Below are 18,046 nucleotides of genomic sequence, written 5' to 3' on the forward strand. Positions count from 1 at the left end.
GTGACAACATTTCAAAGGTAACTCAACGGCTGTGAAGCGCTTTGGGGCGTTATGAGTTCCTGACAGACGCTGCAGAAATGCAAGTCCTTCTTTGCAAAAGTTCGATGCAAATTCAAAATTCACGGCAAAAAAAGGGCTCGCCCGGGATTGCTCGCAAATTTCAAGTAACAACCCCAAAGTGAGAATCATACAACTGGACCAACGAGCCAACTGCTTCGCAAATATGGAGATTAAGGCCTTACGAAGTGTTATCTGTTAATAAACCTCCAGTCAAATCTTCTCAGATTATTAAAAGCATTGCCAAAGGAAAAGCATGAGTTTTACCCTCTATCTCAAGGGATATCTTGGTGACTGCAATCAAGAGTTGCCACAACAAAGTAGCACAAATAGAACTTTGATGGGAAGAATGTATTCGCACTACCGTTGTGGTGTCTTTAGACTGTAGAGGCTGCACGGAGATAAAGTGTAACCATTATTGAAGCATTTTTAGTGTATGTTGTTATTCTTGATCGGAGGAGCACATGAGACTGAATCAGTGACTTTGCCTTTTCGACATGTTTTCTGAAGTGCCGCACGGTCCCACTCCTGCAGTCAATGAGCTGTTGGGACGTTAATGTATCCATCATCATCATCATCATAGGCGGTCCCTCGAAACGAGGATGACTTGCTTCCACGCCAAAAAAGGATGAGTTCACAGGTGTTTCAATGAAGGGCCCGAACGACATCCCGAAGGCTGGAAGATGCCTGTGCGTGGATTTTCTTTAGTTGTGATGGCCGGTGCACCCCAGCCATCAAACGGGCTTGACAGAGCGAGATCTTGGTCCAGTGGCAAGGGTTAAGCAGGTCGACTGGAGACCAGCTCTGCTGCACGGACCTAGTGCACACACATATCGCAGTGTGGGCTGGGCCCGTGCTAACCCTGGGCCCCTGGCCCTGAACTCATGCCTCTCCTGGGCCCTGATCATATCCCACCACAGTCTCTCGCCGTTCCTTCGCCCCGATCTCGCCGCTCCTGCTGTACCTGCCCACGCTCCAATCACCGACCTTGACCTTGATGACGTCAGTCTTCGCTGCCGCCGCTCTCCTGCACCGGCTCGCGCTGCTCCCTGGTGTCGTCTCCCGGTAGCTCCAAGCTGCTCCCAGGGCCGCTCGCCGTTCCTTTTATGGCCCAGACCTGCCGCTGGTGTTCTTCCGTTCGTGTATCCAGGCTGTGGGTGGCCACCCCGAGCACAGCAGAGGGTTTTCTGCATTAGTTCTGGGTGGGGACAGTATTTTTCCCCTTCTCTCTTCCTCTTGTCTTTATCCCTGTGCTTTTATTGCTCTATTTATTCCCCCTGTCTCAGTTTCTAGTGTTTAAAAGGGAACAAAAGATGAAATGGGTATCACTGTGGAACAATTTCTCTCACTCAAAGTTAGACGCACTACCGTTGCACCATGAGGGCGAGGTAGCTAGCCGTTGATATTCAGGTTCAAATAAGAATATATATAAATATATCTACATGTATCATAACTGTTCCCTGGTGGTCGAGGGGTTAAGATCCGGCGCACTAACCTGGTTTCAATTGTCGTTGAATTCATTGCATAAAAATAATTGAGTTCTGTGAGATGATTAATAATTGCTTTAATCACCATGAATACCAATACTTTCTGTGATAGACCGAGCTTACAGACGATCTGGCTTCTCCTGCCCTTTGCCGGGCACGTGTTCCGGGTTTAATTTTGTAAACTGGGTGAGTTCGCTGATCGCGGGGAGACGGTAGGAGCCTCTGTGGTCCCCCTGTAAGGATGTGGAAGTGAACACAGTGGCTGCGTGATCCGTGACATTTCTCTAAAGGGCAGTGGAGGAGAAGGATTGAGAACTTTCAGTGTGGGACAGAAGTTGTTTCAGGTGAGCCAACACATTCCTGATCAGCACAGAGGGAGCTCACTGGTCAGCTCCCCTCTGTTGTGCCAGCTGTGCCAGAGGTTCCTGTCGTGTCGTGGTTATCACGTGTGCTTATCACATTTGCATTACACATTAAAGGTATGAGGTTCGATCCCGGGAAGGAGCATTATGTTTTAACTTGCTATAGACGAACAATCAGAGGCGAGTTTCGTCTCCTGGAAAATGCTGCCTGACCTGCTGAGATTTCCAGCATTTGCTGTTTTTATTTGCTATTTATTCTCCTGGCAAAAGGGATCCCTTATTCCTTAAGTGTTCTTTATTTCACTTCAATAAACAGATAACTTTCAGTAGAGAAAACGGAACCACCGGGGACCTTTCACGTGTGAGGCCAACGTGATATCCGCTACACTGCAGCCCATCAAAGGGCGAGAAACCACTGAATATAAAGGATGAGCTCACAAATATCAGGGGCAGTGCAGTCTGGTCAACGTAAAACCCTCCTTTCTTATTCAGCAGAGGCATGAACGCGAGTCAGACGCCACAAAGTTTAATTACACACACAAATACAAGTAACACTTCCAAATCTTTTCACTGTAAAATTCTTAAACTTTATTTGAAATCCTACTGCGTTGAATCTGAAAATGAGCACCGTGGGCTTTTATCTTCACTGCTGATTCTATTTTCTGTGCATGGTCGGAATAACCGGTGCTATTAAATTTGACAGAAGTTGCCCCAGATTCCTGATGTCATCGGCAATGAAGATTTTGAACCAGATCATAGAATACACTGTGTAAAATGGATCAACATGCAGAATAAAAAAAGAACATAAGAAATAGGAGCAGGAGTCGGCCATCCGCCCCTCGAGCCTGCTCCGCCATTTAATACGATCATGGCTGATCCGATCATGGACTCAGGTCCACTTCCCTGCCCACTCCCCAAAGCACAAGACAAATGATTGAAGTATCGACTGTCCCTCAGTTGGCATTTCATTCATTGTGCAAAAGAAAGTGAGGGGTTAATTAATGATGCTTTCCCGTGAAAGCAACACAAAAGTTTAAGAAAAAAACATACAGTGACTGGGAGGTGAGCGCTGCTTCTGACACCAGTTGGGAATGGGCGGAGATTTTAAAGCTCCTTGTATTGTGACACCTTCATATAGACGAACATCTGAGTCTTATGATGTAGACCTCGTGGCGCAATGGTAGCGTGACTGATTTCAGTTCCGAAGATAGCGTGTTTAAATCACATCAGGGTTACTGTACTTTTAGATATTGTTCTTCCAGAATTAATATTTTCTTTGCTGTTTGGCAATAACCAGACCCTTGCTCCAGGGCCTGTCTCACTGTTTCCCCGGTGTCAGACAGAGATACACCTGCTGCCCTCATTTATTTCATGTGACAGGATACAAAAGTTAAAGATCAACCTGCAGATGGCCACATACAGCATTAAATAGTCAGGATGGCCGAGCGGTCTCAGGTGCTGTGTTCAGGTTGCAGTCTTCTCTCGAGGTCTGTGTTTAAATCTGACATTTCTTATTTTTAATCATGAAGTAAAACTCTTTGTTTGACACCACGATCAACTCCTTCAAAGTGGGATTCAGCAGTTCACCTGCTCGCTTAACATTTCCGTCTGACCTGGTGCTGAAAGTGGAGATGTTTCCACAGTGTAGCGGTTAACACGTTCGCCTCACACGCGAAAGCTCACCGGGTGGGAATATTTTCTGGAGCTATCTCCTCATGCATGCTCAGGGGCGAGTTTGTTCTCCTGTGAAAGGTCATAAGGTCATAAACATGTAAGGATTAGGGGCCGGAGTAGGCCATTCGGCCCCTCGAGCCTGGTCCACCATTCAAGTAGATCCTGGCAGTTCCTTGACAGCAAGTTTAAACATCTGGGGCGGAGCCAACAGGCACCTGGCTGCAATCAACGACAAAAACATCTATTTGGTGGAAGCCCCATGAGATCAATCGGTCGAGCATGAGAATCTTAATCTCGAATGTGGGGGTTCGAGCCCCACGTTAACTGTTAAAGCATGTCCCAATTTGCACAGTGTGTTTTAGGTGTCTGGTTCAAAATGTTCATTGCTGGTAACATCAACAGGAGACTGGGGAAACAGTGAGAAAGACTTTAGAGCAAAGGTCTGGTTATTGTGAAACACCAAAGGAAATATAAATTCAAGAAACATAGAAAATAGGTGCAGGGGTAGGCCATTCGGCCCTTTGAGCCTGCACCGCCATTCAATGATTTCATGGCTGAACATGCAACTTCAATACCCTATTCCTGCTTTCTCGCCATAGCCCTTGATCCCCCTAGTCTGAAGGACTACATCTAACTCCTTTTTGAGAAGAATAACCTCGAAAAGAAATATGACCCCGACACCCAGGAAGAAGTGTTCAGGCAGAAGATTAAATGCTGCATTCCTCTGTTCAAAAAATTCCTTTCACAAACATTTCTCTGACCGTAACTGCTCAAAACAAAAATGTTCCTTTCAAAGTCATTAAACTTCCGAATTTCTGCGCCCCCCGAATCTCCTGAATCAGATGCCTCGAGTTTTGCCGACTCAATCCATGTCCCTTTGAAATGTTCTGCTTCCACCCACACTATGAAATGTGCCACTAACTTATAGAATCATGGAATGGTTACAGTACGGAAGGCCATTCGGCCCGTCGAGCCCGTGCCGACTCTCAGCGAGTCCCACTCCCCCTCCTTTTCCCTGTAGCCCTGCAATGGTTGTTCCTTCAGACACTGATCCAGCTCCCGTTTGAAAGATAAGGTTGAGTCGGCCTCCACCGCCCTTTCAAGCAGTGCATTCCAGATCCTAACCACTCGCTGCTCAATGGTCACCTCGTGTTCCTATGTGTAAAGTCTGGGAAACACTCGATCAATTCCTGCCACACTCACAGCCTTCCTAAATATAGCACCGTCTTTCTATTCTCATAAAACCAGGTCCTGAAGTATAGGCCAGCTGTGTCGGTTAAAGCTCTGGTTATGTTCCGAACATTGCTGTAGTGTTTCCGTAATGAAGTGGTTATTAGATTCACCTCACACGCGAAATGTCCCTGGTTCGAAACTGCGCGGAAACATCTTGAAAACATGTTCAATTAAATATTTGAAGAAATGGATTTATTCATATTAGTGGTTCAATATTAACAAAAAACAATGTCCCACAACCTTGTTAAATTTTCTGATATCTCTGTTCAGTTCTGTATACACTCAAACGGAATGCTCATAAAAATACTGGAGTGGGAACTCACTGGATAACAGCACAGCTGGCAATGTTTGTGGAATATATTCGCGCAGCCAAAACGCACAATGACAACCTGAAATCGTTCAGCACCGAATCCACGGGGAAAAACATTCAAATACTTCGTCCCTGGGTGGGCTCGAACCACCAACCTTTCGGTTAACATCCGAACGCGCTAACCCATTGCGCCACAGAGACTGACATAATTGCACACTGCAAGACATCCCAAACCAGGGTGTCAGTCAGTTAAAGTTCAGATTGCTCTGACCGGGATGGAACTTGTCCACTCTCAGTTGTACTTTTCCCAAGTAAAGGGTGGGACGTTCATTGTGGATGTGTGGAAGCAGTCTGGTCCCACAAACTGCAGACACTTCCATGTCACCACCAACCAGCTCTCCCACAACCGGTGTGATTTACCTTCCAGCCTTCCGGTTCCTTGTCTGTGACGAAGTATTCTGATTGTCCTGAAGCCGGTATTAGGTATTAATTCCTTTTCAGGTCCTGACTGCGGACAGTTCAATTCACCGTTTCTTTGCTTGGTGAAATTTCAAAGATTGAAAGCAACGCACATCAACCCCAAACCTCGTCACCTACTCGCTAACTCGACAAACTTTGCATTTTCTTTCCATGCCAAGCATTTTACATGAATACATTGCAATGCCAACGCACTTTTTACCTGGCAAGACTGAAGTACAAGCTGTGATGAACAGTGTGAAACAGAAACAGCTACTTGTAAAACCATAGCCTCGATGGCATCTGTGTGAATTGTTCTGCATCGATAATTAGCAGAGAGCAAAGAGAGGAAACTGATGGTGTGGATGAGAAAAGGCCGAGCCAAAGTGTACTGTTGGAGATGATTTTGTTGTTTTTGAGAATTGTTTCAAAGATTTTACTGTGGTTGGTTCCATAGTGTAATGGTGAGCACTCTGGGATCTGAGTTCAAATCTCGGTGGAACCTGATTCCTTGCTGTCCCAGCTGCTGAAAATTTGGGACAAACAAGTGAAAGACACCTGGTGCTGGTGGGCAGTTTTGTTGCCTTTGTCATTGATGCTTGATCTACAAGTCTAGTTATCAAATCGTGTGCTCAACCATCAGTTACCTGTTACAAAATGTTGTAAACAGCTGTCTTGCTCTTTTCGCTTCGTTGCTTTTAACCTCGAATTACCCGCACACACTCCGTTGTAGTAAAGGCAGGATCGGGTCTTTTATTTAAACATTCATACCAAACAAACCAAGTATAAAAGTTACTGAGAACACTTCACAAAGGCAGCTTGCTTCGATTTCCGTGGCTGCTTGAGACACACACATTCCGAATGTCCAGTGTCTCTGGTGTCTGCGTGTGTGAGTCTTATCTTTATACTCTTATTCTTTCCATTCAGACAATCCTGACTAACTGCTTTCTGAATCTTTTAACAGACAGACTTAATATTGCTTGTTTAACCTACAGATGTCATTAAATAGTAACAAAGGTACAATCAAATATTTAACATACAGACAATGACCAGTTACTCATTTCAATGGCTGAAGGCACCACATTGTCTAACAGTCTCTTTCCATCCAAACTTCAATCTTCCTGTTTTTTAATCCAAACTTCAGACTGCGTGCTGAAGCAAAGAGTTCAGCAATGCGGGACTGTGCTCCCACATTCCCCCACTTCTTCTCCTCGCCTCTCTGCAGGTCTTATCTGGGTAACATACATTTGCATGGTGGCTCGAGCTCGTTCAACAGCATTGTCCAGTTGTTGTCCTTGTTTTCCATCACGACATCCACAGTAAATCAAAATGACCAGCACGACCAGCTGAACCAGCACCAGCATAAGGACAGGGTGTATCATTGTGTTCATCACGCCTGTTGCCGTCGGGCTCCATCCCAACAATGACTCCCACCAGCTTACCTGTCCAATCTGGTCCAAAGTTGTGTGCACGTTCTCGATTTCCGCAGTGTGATGGTTAATGTCCACAACGATTGCTTGATTCAAACTCTGTAGCTGTTGAAATGTTGTATTCCATTTCCGTATTTCCTTCTTCCAAATAGCAGCACGCTTCGGGTCAAAGTAGGGTTGTTGTAGATTCAGATTCTCAGGATGCCATTTTAAAGTCCGTTTGTCTGTGATCACCATATCCATTTTTACTTAAAAGTCAATTTTCAATTTTTGATGTTTCCAACTGAATTCCATGCTTTTTACATTCAGAAATGTAAACTCACAATCGGTTTCTTCGACTAAGTCTGTTACCCTCTGCACAGGTTTTAACAATTTCCTCTGCTTTGTGGGAGAAGTGTAACAACATAGAGTAAAGGATGACGGAAATGCTGAATAGTTAGTCGAGAGACCCAGTCCTTCTCTCAGTTCACCCTTCGGAACTGCTGTAATTCACTCTCTCGACATTTGCAACGATCCAACTTCTATTTCACATCCTTAAAGATCATGTTTGTAACTCCCACATTTGAGCTTTTCACTGAACATCTCATCAGTTCTGAGACAGCCCATTCCTGCAGAAAATTTAAATGTTTCTGAACAAGCTTCTCCCACTGCTTTCATCTCTGACTGTTCAGTAACTGCTCCTCGTGTATCTGGGGTGTTGGGGAACTGTCTCTGAAGAGGGGAATCCCCTTCCTCCAGGAGCACCTTCATTTGTCCGGCTGACCCTGTGTCCATTTCCCGCTGCCCTTCCACACAAGCCTCGATAAGAGTATGGCCACCCCTATCCTGAAGTAAGGGTCCTAAAGGAACGACATGTGTGGTTGAGGCGCGGCATCCCTATAGGTATCCTCCCTCACCTGCGGAATCTACCTCCAACCTCAGCAACTGAACCGAGGTATCATTCCTGTCTGTGTCTCCAGCTTCTCTTTCCTGATTCTTCAACTTTTCTTTTAACTTTTCTAAGTCTTTAGCCAGTCTATCCCTGTCCTCTATCAACTGACGGCCACCACCTGGTCCTGCTCCTTTTATGTGATTCCTCGCGGGATTCATCCACTCAGGCCCTTCTGCCTTCCATCGCTGTAACCCCTGTCTCACTTCCATGACTGAAATTCCTGCAGTTCCCTGATACAAGCTTTCTACCCTTGCCAACCATTTATCAAAACCGTCGTCCCCACCCCAGGCATCTACTTCCAGAACTACTGACGGGGGTAGGAGAGTCAAAATGATCTCTCCATGTGTACCATCCCTGTAATGACTGATATCAATCCAATTACTTCCCAAACTTTTACACAACTGGAATATACGTTCCCCAGCTTTTCTGGGTCCTTCCCCTGGTAATAATGCAATCCGCTTTATTAACTGTGGCCCTGAGAGAGTAACAAAGATTGTAGCTATTATTCTACCAAGCATGAGACCTGGAAGTTGTTTCAAAACCTACTACCTTTCCCCGGTGATTCCCTAAAGCTCACAGAACCATGTGAACCCTCGGTTTCTCTGATATGTTCCCAGACTGCCACCATCCCAGAATATTACACCACCACTGGGCAAACTTATTAAGATCCTGAAGAGGTGCAGGTCCCACTTCACTAAGGATAGCTCTCATGTCCTGTAACTTGACCCCTCCTCGCTCATACCAGGTATCCCCAAAACCACTTAAGGTCGTGTTCCCTTCACGAGCTCCACAGGGAGTAGAGGGATCATGATCCTGCTCTGGCCTTGTCCGCTCGAGCGTGCTTCCCCCACTCTCCACATTACCGGAAGGTCGTGTGTAATGTTGTGGGGTGTTAAGCGTCTGAGTTACCGAAGATGCATTTCAGTGCTCCGCCTCTGATCCTAACGTTGCCACGTGAACCACACGGGTTCGAGGCTCCGAAGTCAGAGAAGACAAAGGAGCTGTGGATGGGAACGGTAGGCATTCTCCCTGTCCCTTAATCCCATTTTCAACTCTCAGACCCGGAGAATCCTCCGAATACCACCCGGCGTTATCACTTGCTGTCTCCGCTGGCCAACCTAATACCACCATCTGCTGCAGCTTAGATATTCCTTTCTCTAGATCTTGATTACACTTCTGTTCATCAGCAAGATGCTGATCCAGTGTCAGAACAGTCCTGGCTGCCCCGAGTGCCTGAAATCACCAATTCTCTACTTTTATACTCACTGCTGTTAGCTGCTCTCTGAGTTCTGAGACTTCCCTATCTCGAGCCTCAGCCTCTTCTCCTAACGTTTGAATCCTCAGCATGAGACACTGCAACACTAACGCTTTTCTCTTTTTATCACTTTTTAACCCAAACACTTTAATCTTTTTTAACTGGACACTCTTCACTAAGGACTGCCGTGTCTCTCTCCATCCTCCTGTCATTGTTTCCTGTCTTATTCCATAAGTTCCCCCTTTCGACTCAATCCACTCATTAAGAAATGACTGGAGCTCAACTGAAATACATTACTAACTGAAGATCCCTTTAATCATGACAACTAAGAGAATGCTCACCCCTCGAACTGATGTGTGGGAAACACTTCTTCCAACAACTCAGCCAACTTTCTGTTTCATGTGGGGACTTCGAATAAGCCAACGAACTTTTGAAAATCATGTCGGGATCACCAAAATGTTGCAAACAGCTGTCTAGCTCTTTTCGCTTCGTTGCTTTTAACCTCGAATTACCCGCACACACTCAGTTGTAGTAAAGGCAGGATCGGGTCTTTTATTTGAACATTCATACTAAACAAACCAAGTATGAAAGTTACTGAGAACACTTCACAAAGGCAGCTTGCTTCGATTTCCGTGGCTGCTTGAGACACACACCTTCCAAATGTCCAGTGTCTCTGCTGTCTGTGTCTCTGCAGTCCATAAAAGTCTCATCTTTATACTGAAAAAGCCTTTCAACTCTTATTCTTTCCATTCAGACAATCCTGACTAACTGCTTTCTGAATCTTTTAACGGACAGACTTAATATTGCTTGTTTAACCTGCAGATGTGATTAAATAGTAACAAGGTTACACTCAAATACTGAACATACAGACATCATCAAATCGTTTAGTCCTGAGTTTCCATTATTCCCACCATAACAAGGTACTCAAATATTTAACATCCAGACAATGACCAGTTACACATCTCACTGGCTGAAGGCACCACATTGTCTAACAGTCTCTTTACCATCCAAACTTCAATCTTCCTGATATTTAATCCAAACTTCAGACTGCGTGCTGAAGCAAAGAGTTCAGCAATGCGGGACTGTGCTAACACAGAGCACAGGATTTGACACCTAGACTTGTAGATCAAGCATCAATGACAAAGGCAACAAAACTGCCCACCAGCACCAGGTGTCTCTCACTTGTTTGTCCCAAATTTTAGCAGCTGCGACAGCAAGCATTCAGTTTCCACCGAGATTTAAACTCAGATCGCTGGATTCATGTCCAGAGTGCTCACCATTACACCATGGAACCAACGATGCCAAATTCTTTGAAACATTTCTCAAAAACAAGATCATCTCCAACATTACACTTTGGCTCGGCCTTTTCTCATCCACACCGTCAGTTTCCCCACTTTACGCTCTGCTAATTATCGATGCAGAGCAATTCACACAGATACCGTCGAGGCTATGGGTTCTCAAGTAGCTGTTTCTGTTTCATACTGTTCATCACAGCTTGTACTTCAGTCTTGCCAGGTAAAAAGTGTGTTGGCATTGCAATGCATTAATGTAAAATACTTGGCATGAAAAGAAAATGCAACTTTTTATTGAGTGCAAAACATGCATTGCCTGCATTTCAAAAAGCGTTGCTTTTATTCATCCTGCTGAATGCATATTGCACAGATAATCTCAGCACACATTGTGCAGGTAAAGGCAGCATTAGACAACAAACTGATTTCTCCTCTGCTGATTTGTAACAGGTAACTGATGGTTGAGCACACGATTTGATAACTAGACTTGTAGATCAAGCATCAATGACAAAGGCAACACAATTGCCCACCAGCACCAGGTGTCTTTCACTTGTTTGTCCAAAATTATTAAATTATTGACTCTCATTCAGTTAGCATTTCGTTAATTATGCAAATGAAGATCATCGGTTAATTAATGATGTTTTCCGGTGAATGCAGGATAACATTTTACAAACAGCTCCAAAGCGGGGCTCGAACACGCGACCCTAAGATTAAGAGTTTCATACTCTCCCAATTGATCGAGCGGGGCCTCTGCCAAATGCGGGTTTTTGTCGCTGATTGCTGCCAGGCGCCTGTTGGCTCCGCCCCAGATGTTTAAACTTGCTGTCGAGGAACTGCCAGGATCTTCTTGAATGGTGGACCATGCTCGAGGGGCCGAATGGCCTACTCCGGCTCCGAAACCTTACATGTTTATCATCTCATGACTTTTCACAGGAGAACAAACTCGCCACTGAGCATGCATGAGGAGAAAGCTCCAGAAAATATTCCCGCCCGGTGAGCTATCGCATGTGAGGCGAACGTGTTAACCGCTACACTGCGGAAATATCTCCACTTTCAGCACCAGGTCAGACGGAAATGTTAAGCGAGCAGGTGAACTGCTGAATCCCACTTTTGAAGAGTTGGTCGAGGTGTCAAACAATGAGTTTCACTCAATGATTAAAAGCAGAAACTGTCAGACATTGCATTTGAACCTCCTCCTCCACATGCAATTGCAATCCAAACACAGCACCTTTGACCGCTCAGCCATCCTGACTAGGTGCTGCTGTGTTTGGCCACCTGCAGGTTGATTTTGAACTTTTGTGTCCTGTCACATGAAATAAATGAGGGCAGCAGGCGTATCTCTGCCCGACACCGGGGAAGCAGTGAGACAGACCTTGGAGCAAGGGTCTGGTTATTAAGACACAGTAAAGAAAATATTGATTCCGGAATTATCTCAATGGTCAGGAACCCTGACATGATTTCGATAGCAGTGTCCTCATCTCGAGTGAGATGTGTTACCGTTGAACCACTTGCTCTGCACAACGAATATGAGATGTTTATCGATATGAACGTTCCTCAAAATAAGGGCTTTAAAATCCCCGCCCATTCACACTCGGAGTCAGAAGCAGCGCTCACTTGCCAGTCACCGTCCGTTTTTTTGTCGAACTTTTATTTTTATTTCAGGGGAAAGCATCATTACTTCACCCAATGCCATCTTTTGCACAATGAAAGAAATGCTGACTGAGGGACAGTCGACACTTCAATCATTTCTTCTGTGTTTTGCATGTTAACTGTTAAACCAGATCCCATTTTACACAATTTTTGTCGGGGATTGTTTCATAATCTTCATTGCTGATGACACCGGGAATCTGGGGCAACTTTTGTCAAATTTAACAGCACCGGTTAATCCTTCCATGCACAGAAAATAGAATCAGTAGTGAAGATAAAATCCCACGGTGCTCATTTTCAGATTCAACATCGTAGGATTTCAAATAAAGTGCAAGAATTTTACAGTGAAAAGATTTGGAAGTGTAATTTGAATTTTTGTCTTTAATGCCGACTTTGTGGCATCTGACTCCCGTTCATGCCTCTGCTGAATAAGAAAGGTGGGTTTGACGTTGACCAGACTGCACTGCCCCTGATATTTGTGAGCTCACCCTTTATATTCAGTGGTTTCTTGCCTTTTGATGGGCTGCAGTGTGGCGGATATCACGTTGGCCTCACACACGAAAGGTCCCCGGTGGATCCGTTTTCTCTCACTGAAAGTTATCTATTATTGAAGTGAAATAAAGAGCAATTAAGGAATAAGGGAGCACTTTTGCCGGGAGAATAAATAGCAAATAAAAACAGTAATTGCTGGAAATCTCAGCAGGTCAGGCAGCATTTGCCAGGAGACGAAACTCGCTTCGGATTGTTCCACGATAGCAACTTTAAACATAATGTTTCCGCCCGGGATTGAACCAGGGACCTTTTACGTAAAAAGCAAACGTGATAACTGCTACACTGCGGAAACCTCTGGCACAGCTGGCACAACAGAGGGGAGCTGACCAGTGAGCTCTCTCTGTGCTGATCGGGAATGTTTTGGCTCACCTGAAACAACTTCTGTCCCACACTGAAAGTTTTCAATTCTTCTCCTCCACTGCCCTTTACATAAATGTCACGGATCACCCAGCAACAGTGTTCACTTCCACATCCTCACAGTGGGATCACAGAGGCTCCTCCTGTCTCCCCGCGATCAGCGAACTCACCCAGTTTACAAAATTAAACCCCGAACACGTGTCCAGCAACGGGCAGGAGAAACAAGAGAATCTGTAAGCTCGGTCCGTAACAGAAAGTAATGGGGTTATTCATGGTGATTACAGCAATTACTAATCGTCTCACAGACCTGAATTATTTTTATTTGACAAATTGATCGAGTATCGTTACCAGGTTAGTGCGCCGGATCTTAACCCCTCGACCACCAGGGAACAGTTATGATACATGTCGATATATTTATTTATATTTATATATGAACGTGAATATCAACGGCGAGCTGCCTAGGCCTCATGGTGCAACGGTAGTGCGTCTAACTTTGAGCGAGAGAAATTAATTTCTACAATGAAACCCATTTCATCTTTTGTTCCTTTTTAAACACTAGAAACTGAGACGAGAAATAAATGGAGAAATAAAAGCACAGGGATATCGACAAGAGGAAGAGAGAAGAGGAAATACTGTCCCCACCCAGAACTAATGCAGAAACCCCTCTGCTGCGCTCGGGGTGGCCACCCACAGCCTGGATACACTAACGTCCCAACAGCTCATTGACTGTCAGAGTGGGACCGTGCGGCGCTTCAGAAGACAGGTCGAAAATGCAAAGTCACTGATTCGGTCTCGTGTGCTACTGCTACAAAGAATAGATACACACAATAACATGCTTTTCTAATGGTTACACTTTATCGCCATTCTTGTCAAGCAGTTGTTTCGTTGGACCAGGGATATGATTCTCACTTCAGGGTTGTTCATGGCAATTTGCGAGAGATTCCACGTTTAAATACCGAATGAGCCCTTTCATTTTGCATAGAACTTATGCAAACAATTGTTATGTATGTAAACCTGTAAATACCTTGTTTAACCACCAGAGGGCTCATCCCCTGGAGTCCCAAGGGATCCCACAATCCCTTGGGAGCACTTGTACTTAAGGAGGCCTCACAGGCTGGAGAAGCACTCTGGAGACCTGCAATAAAAGACTAAGGTCACAAATTACTTTGAGCTCACAGTATCTGGTCAGACTCTTTATTCATGCACTACAACTGGCGATGAGATACAGATGACGAACCCCACCGCAACGATGCAGAGACCAATGGGCATCCTGGAGAAATTTTCGGAGGGAGATGATTGGGAAACCTTAGTGGAGCGACTCGACCAATACTTCGTGGCCAGCGAGCTGGAAGGAGAAGCGAATACTGCCAAAGGAAGGGCGATTCACCTCACTGTTTGCGGAGCACCATCTTATGGCCTCATACAAAAGCTGCTTGCTCCAGCGAAACGCACAGAGAAATCGTATGTTGATTTGTGCACACTGGTCCGTGAGCATCTTAACCTGAAGGAAAGCGTTCTGATGGCGAGGTTCCGGTTCTACATGTACAAAAGGTCTGAAGGCCAGGAAGTGGCGAGCTATGTCGTCGAGCAAAGACACCTTGCAGGCATTTGGAATTTGAAGGACATTTGGAGCACATGCTCAGGGACTTCTTTGTACTTGGCATTGGTCATGAAGTAATACTTCGTAAACTAATTTTGACAGTCGACACCCCAACCTTGAGTAAAGCTATAGCGAAAGCCCAAGCGTTTATCGCCACCAGTGACAATACCAATCAAATCTCTCAGCACACGAGTGCTGTACAAGTACTGTGAACAAAGTAATGTTGTTTTCAAATCGTTACGTATAGGGCAGTCCTCACATGCCTGCAGCTGTACGTCTGCAGATGTCTCAGAGTCCATCATCAAGGGTGATGAATGCTACGCCATTAACACCTTGTTGGCGCTGCGGGGGTGATCATCGTTTCCATTCACGCCGCTTCAAAGGATACGTTTGCAAGGGCTGTGGAACAATGGGACACCTGCAACGAATGTGCAGGCAAGCTGCAAACCCTGCTAATCCTGCAAACTACTATGTTGTAGAGGAGGGCAGATCCACGGCAGATCACAACGAACCAGAGCATCAGATCGAGGAGGTAGAGGTATATGGGGTGCATACATTTACCAAAAAGTGCCCCCGATAATGCTGAAGGTTGAATGAAATGGACTCCCAGTGTCAATGGAGCAAGACATGGACGCGAGCCAGTCCATTATGAGCAGAAAGACTTTCGATAAATTGTGGTGCAGCAAGGCCTCAAGGCCAGTCCTGACTCCCATTCGCACTAAACTGAGAACTTACACAAATGAACTGATTCCCGTAATCGGCAGTGCTACTGTAAAGGTCTCCTACGATGGAGCGATACACAAGTTACCACTCTGGGTGGTACCGGGCGATGGCCCCACGCTGCTCGGCAGGAGCTGGCTGGGGAATATACGCTGGAACTGGAACGACATCCGGGTGCTCTCGCCCGTCGACAACATTTCGTCCGCCCAGGTCTTAAACAAATTCCCCGCGTTGTTCGAACCAGGCATCGTGAAGTTCCAAGGAGCAAAAGTGCAGATCCACCTAATTTCCGGGGCGTGACCGATCCATCACAAAGCGAGAGCAGTACCGTACATGATGAGAGAGAGGGTGGAGACCGAGCTGGACAGGCTGCAACGAGAGGGCATCATTTTGCCGATCGAATTCAACGAGCGGACCAGTCCGATTGTTCCAGTCCTCAAGGGAGAGGGCACCGTCAGATTCTGTGGTGATTACAAAGTAACTATCAAATGTTTCTCCCTTCAGGATCAATACCCACTACCAAAAGCAGACAACCTTTTTGCGACGCTGGCGGAGGAAAGATGTTCACGAAGCTGGACTTGACCTCGGCCTACATGACGCAGCAGCTGGAGGAATCATCGAAGGGCCTCACCTGCATGAACACGCACAAAGGTCTCTTCATTCACAACAGATGCCCATTTGGGATTCGATCAGCCGCGGCAATATTCCAGAGAAACATGGAAAACTTACTGAATTCGGTCCCGCGCACCGTGGTCTTCCAGGACAACATCTTGGTTACAGGTCGGAACACAGATGAGCATCTGCAGAACCTGGAGGAGGTTCTTAGTCGGGTTAATCGCGTGGGGCAAAGGTTAAAATGCTCAAAGTGCGTTGTCCTGGCGCCCGAAGTGGAGTTCCTGGGGAGAAGAATTGCGGCGGACGGCATCAGGCCCACCGATTCGTAGATGGAGGCAATCGACAACGCACCAAGGCCACAGAACGTGACAGAGCTGCGGTCATTACCAGGACTCCTGAACTACTTTCGTAACTTCTTACCGGCTCTCAGAACACTGTTCGAACCACTGCACGCTTTACTGCAAAAAGAAAACGAATGGGTATGGGGTAAAAGCCAAGAAAATGCCGTTGTAAAAGCTAGAAAACTGTTATACTCAACCAAATTGCTTATGCTGTATGATGCATGTAAGCGTTTGGTGCTAGCATGTGATGCGTCGTCATACGATGTTGAGTGTGTATTGCATCAAGCTCATGAATCTGGGAAATTGCAACTGGTTATTTATACATCCAGGAGTCTGTCTAAGGCTGAGAGGGCCTACAGCATGATCGAAAAAGAAATGTTAGCATGTGTTTATGGAGTAAAAAAAATGCATCAATATCTGTTTGGGCTCAAATTTGAATTGGAAACTGACCATAAGCCACTTATTTCCCTCTTTTCTGAAAGTAAGGGGATCAATACAGATGCATCGGCCCGCATTCAGAGATGGGCGCCCACATTGTCCGCATACAACTACGCCATCCGCCACAGACTAGGCACAGAAAACTGTGCCGATGCTCTCAGTCGGCTGCCATTGCCCACCACAGGGGTGGAGATGGCACAGCCCCCAGATTTAGTTATATTAATGGAAGCATTCGAGAGTGAGCAATCACCTGTTACCGCCCGACAGATTAGAACCTAGATGAGCCCGGATCACTCATTGTCCTTAGTAAAAAACGGTGTGCTCCACGGGAGTTGGTCTAGTGTTCCGTTAGAGATGCAGGAAGAAATAAAGCCGTACCAGCGGCGCAGAGATAAAATGTCCATACAGGCAGACTGTATCAAGTAGTGGTGCCAAAAAAGGACAGGGACACTTTCATTAGTGATCTCCACAGTACCCACCCAGGCATTGTAATGACGAAAGCGATAGCCAGATCCCACGTGTGGTGGCCCGGTATCGATGCGGACTTCGAGTCCTGCGTTCACAGATGTAATACATGTTCGCAGTTAAGCAATGTACCCAGGGAGGCGCTGCTAAGTTTTTGGTCTTGGCCCACCAAACCGTGGTCTAGGGTACACATCGACTATGCAGGCCCATTCTTGGGTAAAATGTTCCTTGTGGTTGTAGATGCGTACTCCAAGTGGATTGAATGTGAGATGATGTACGCTGCCACCATTGAAAGCTTGAGGATCATGTTTGCCATGCACGGCCTGCCTAACATTCTTGTCAGTGACAATGGGCTGTGCTTCACCAGTGCTGAGTTCAAAGAGGTCATGACACTCAATGGGATCAAACATGTCACATCTGCCCCGTTTAAACCAACATCCAATAGTCAGACAGAGAGAGCAGTGCAGCAATCAAGCAGAGCTTGAAGAGGGTAACTGAGGGCTCACTGCAGAGTCACCTATCCCGAGTCCTGCTTAGTTACCGCACAAGACCCCACTCGCGCACAGGGGTTCCCTCCGCGGAACTGCTCAAAAAAAGGGCACTTAAGACAAGGCTCTCGTTAGTTCACCCTGATCGATACAAACAGGTAGAGAGCAGGCGGCTTCAAGAGAATACATGTCATGATCAAGTAAATGTGTCACGCGAAATCGAGATTAATGATCCTGTATTTATGTTGAACTATGGACAAGGTCCCAAGTGGCTTCCCAGCACTGTCGTGGCCAAAGAGGGGAGTAGGGTGTTCCTGGTCAAACTTTCATATGGACTCA

The 18,046-nt window shown here is 45.9% G+C and overlaps 2 non-coding genes across 2 annotated transcripts; both read right to left on the reverse strand.

Moving 5' to 3' along the window:
* Nucleotides 1–5,250: 5,250 nt before the first annotated feature.
* On the reverse strand, nt 5,251–5,324 carry trnan-guu (transfer RNA asparagine (anticodon GUU)). The gene has a single exon. It is a non-coding gene; the product is annotated as a tRNA-Asn (tRNA).
* Nucleotides 5,325–12,902: 7,578 nt separating this feature from the next.
* trnak-uuu (transfer RNA lysine (anticodon UUU)) lies at nt 12,903–12,975 on the reverse strand. The gene has a single exon. It is a non-coding gene; the product is annotated as a tRNA-Lys (tRNA).
* Nucleotides 12,976–18,046: the final 5,071 nt, after the last annotated feature.

Source organism: Pristiophorus japonicus, unplaced genomic scaffold, assembly GCF_044704955.1.
Source record: "Pristiophorus japonicus isolate sPriJap1 unplaced genomic scaffold, sPriJap1.hap1 HAP1_SCAFFOLD_113, whole genome shotgun sequence".
Classification (NCBI taxonomy): domain Eukaryota; kingdom Metazoa; phylum Chordata; class Chondrichthyes; family Pristiophoridae; genus Pristiophorus; species Pristiophorus japonicus.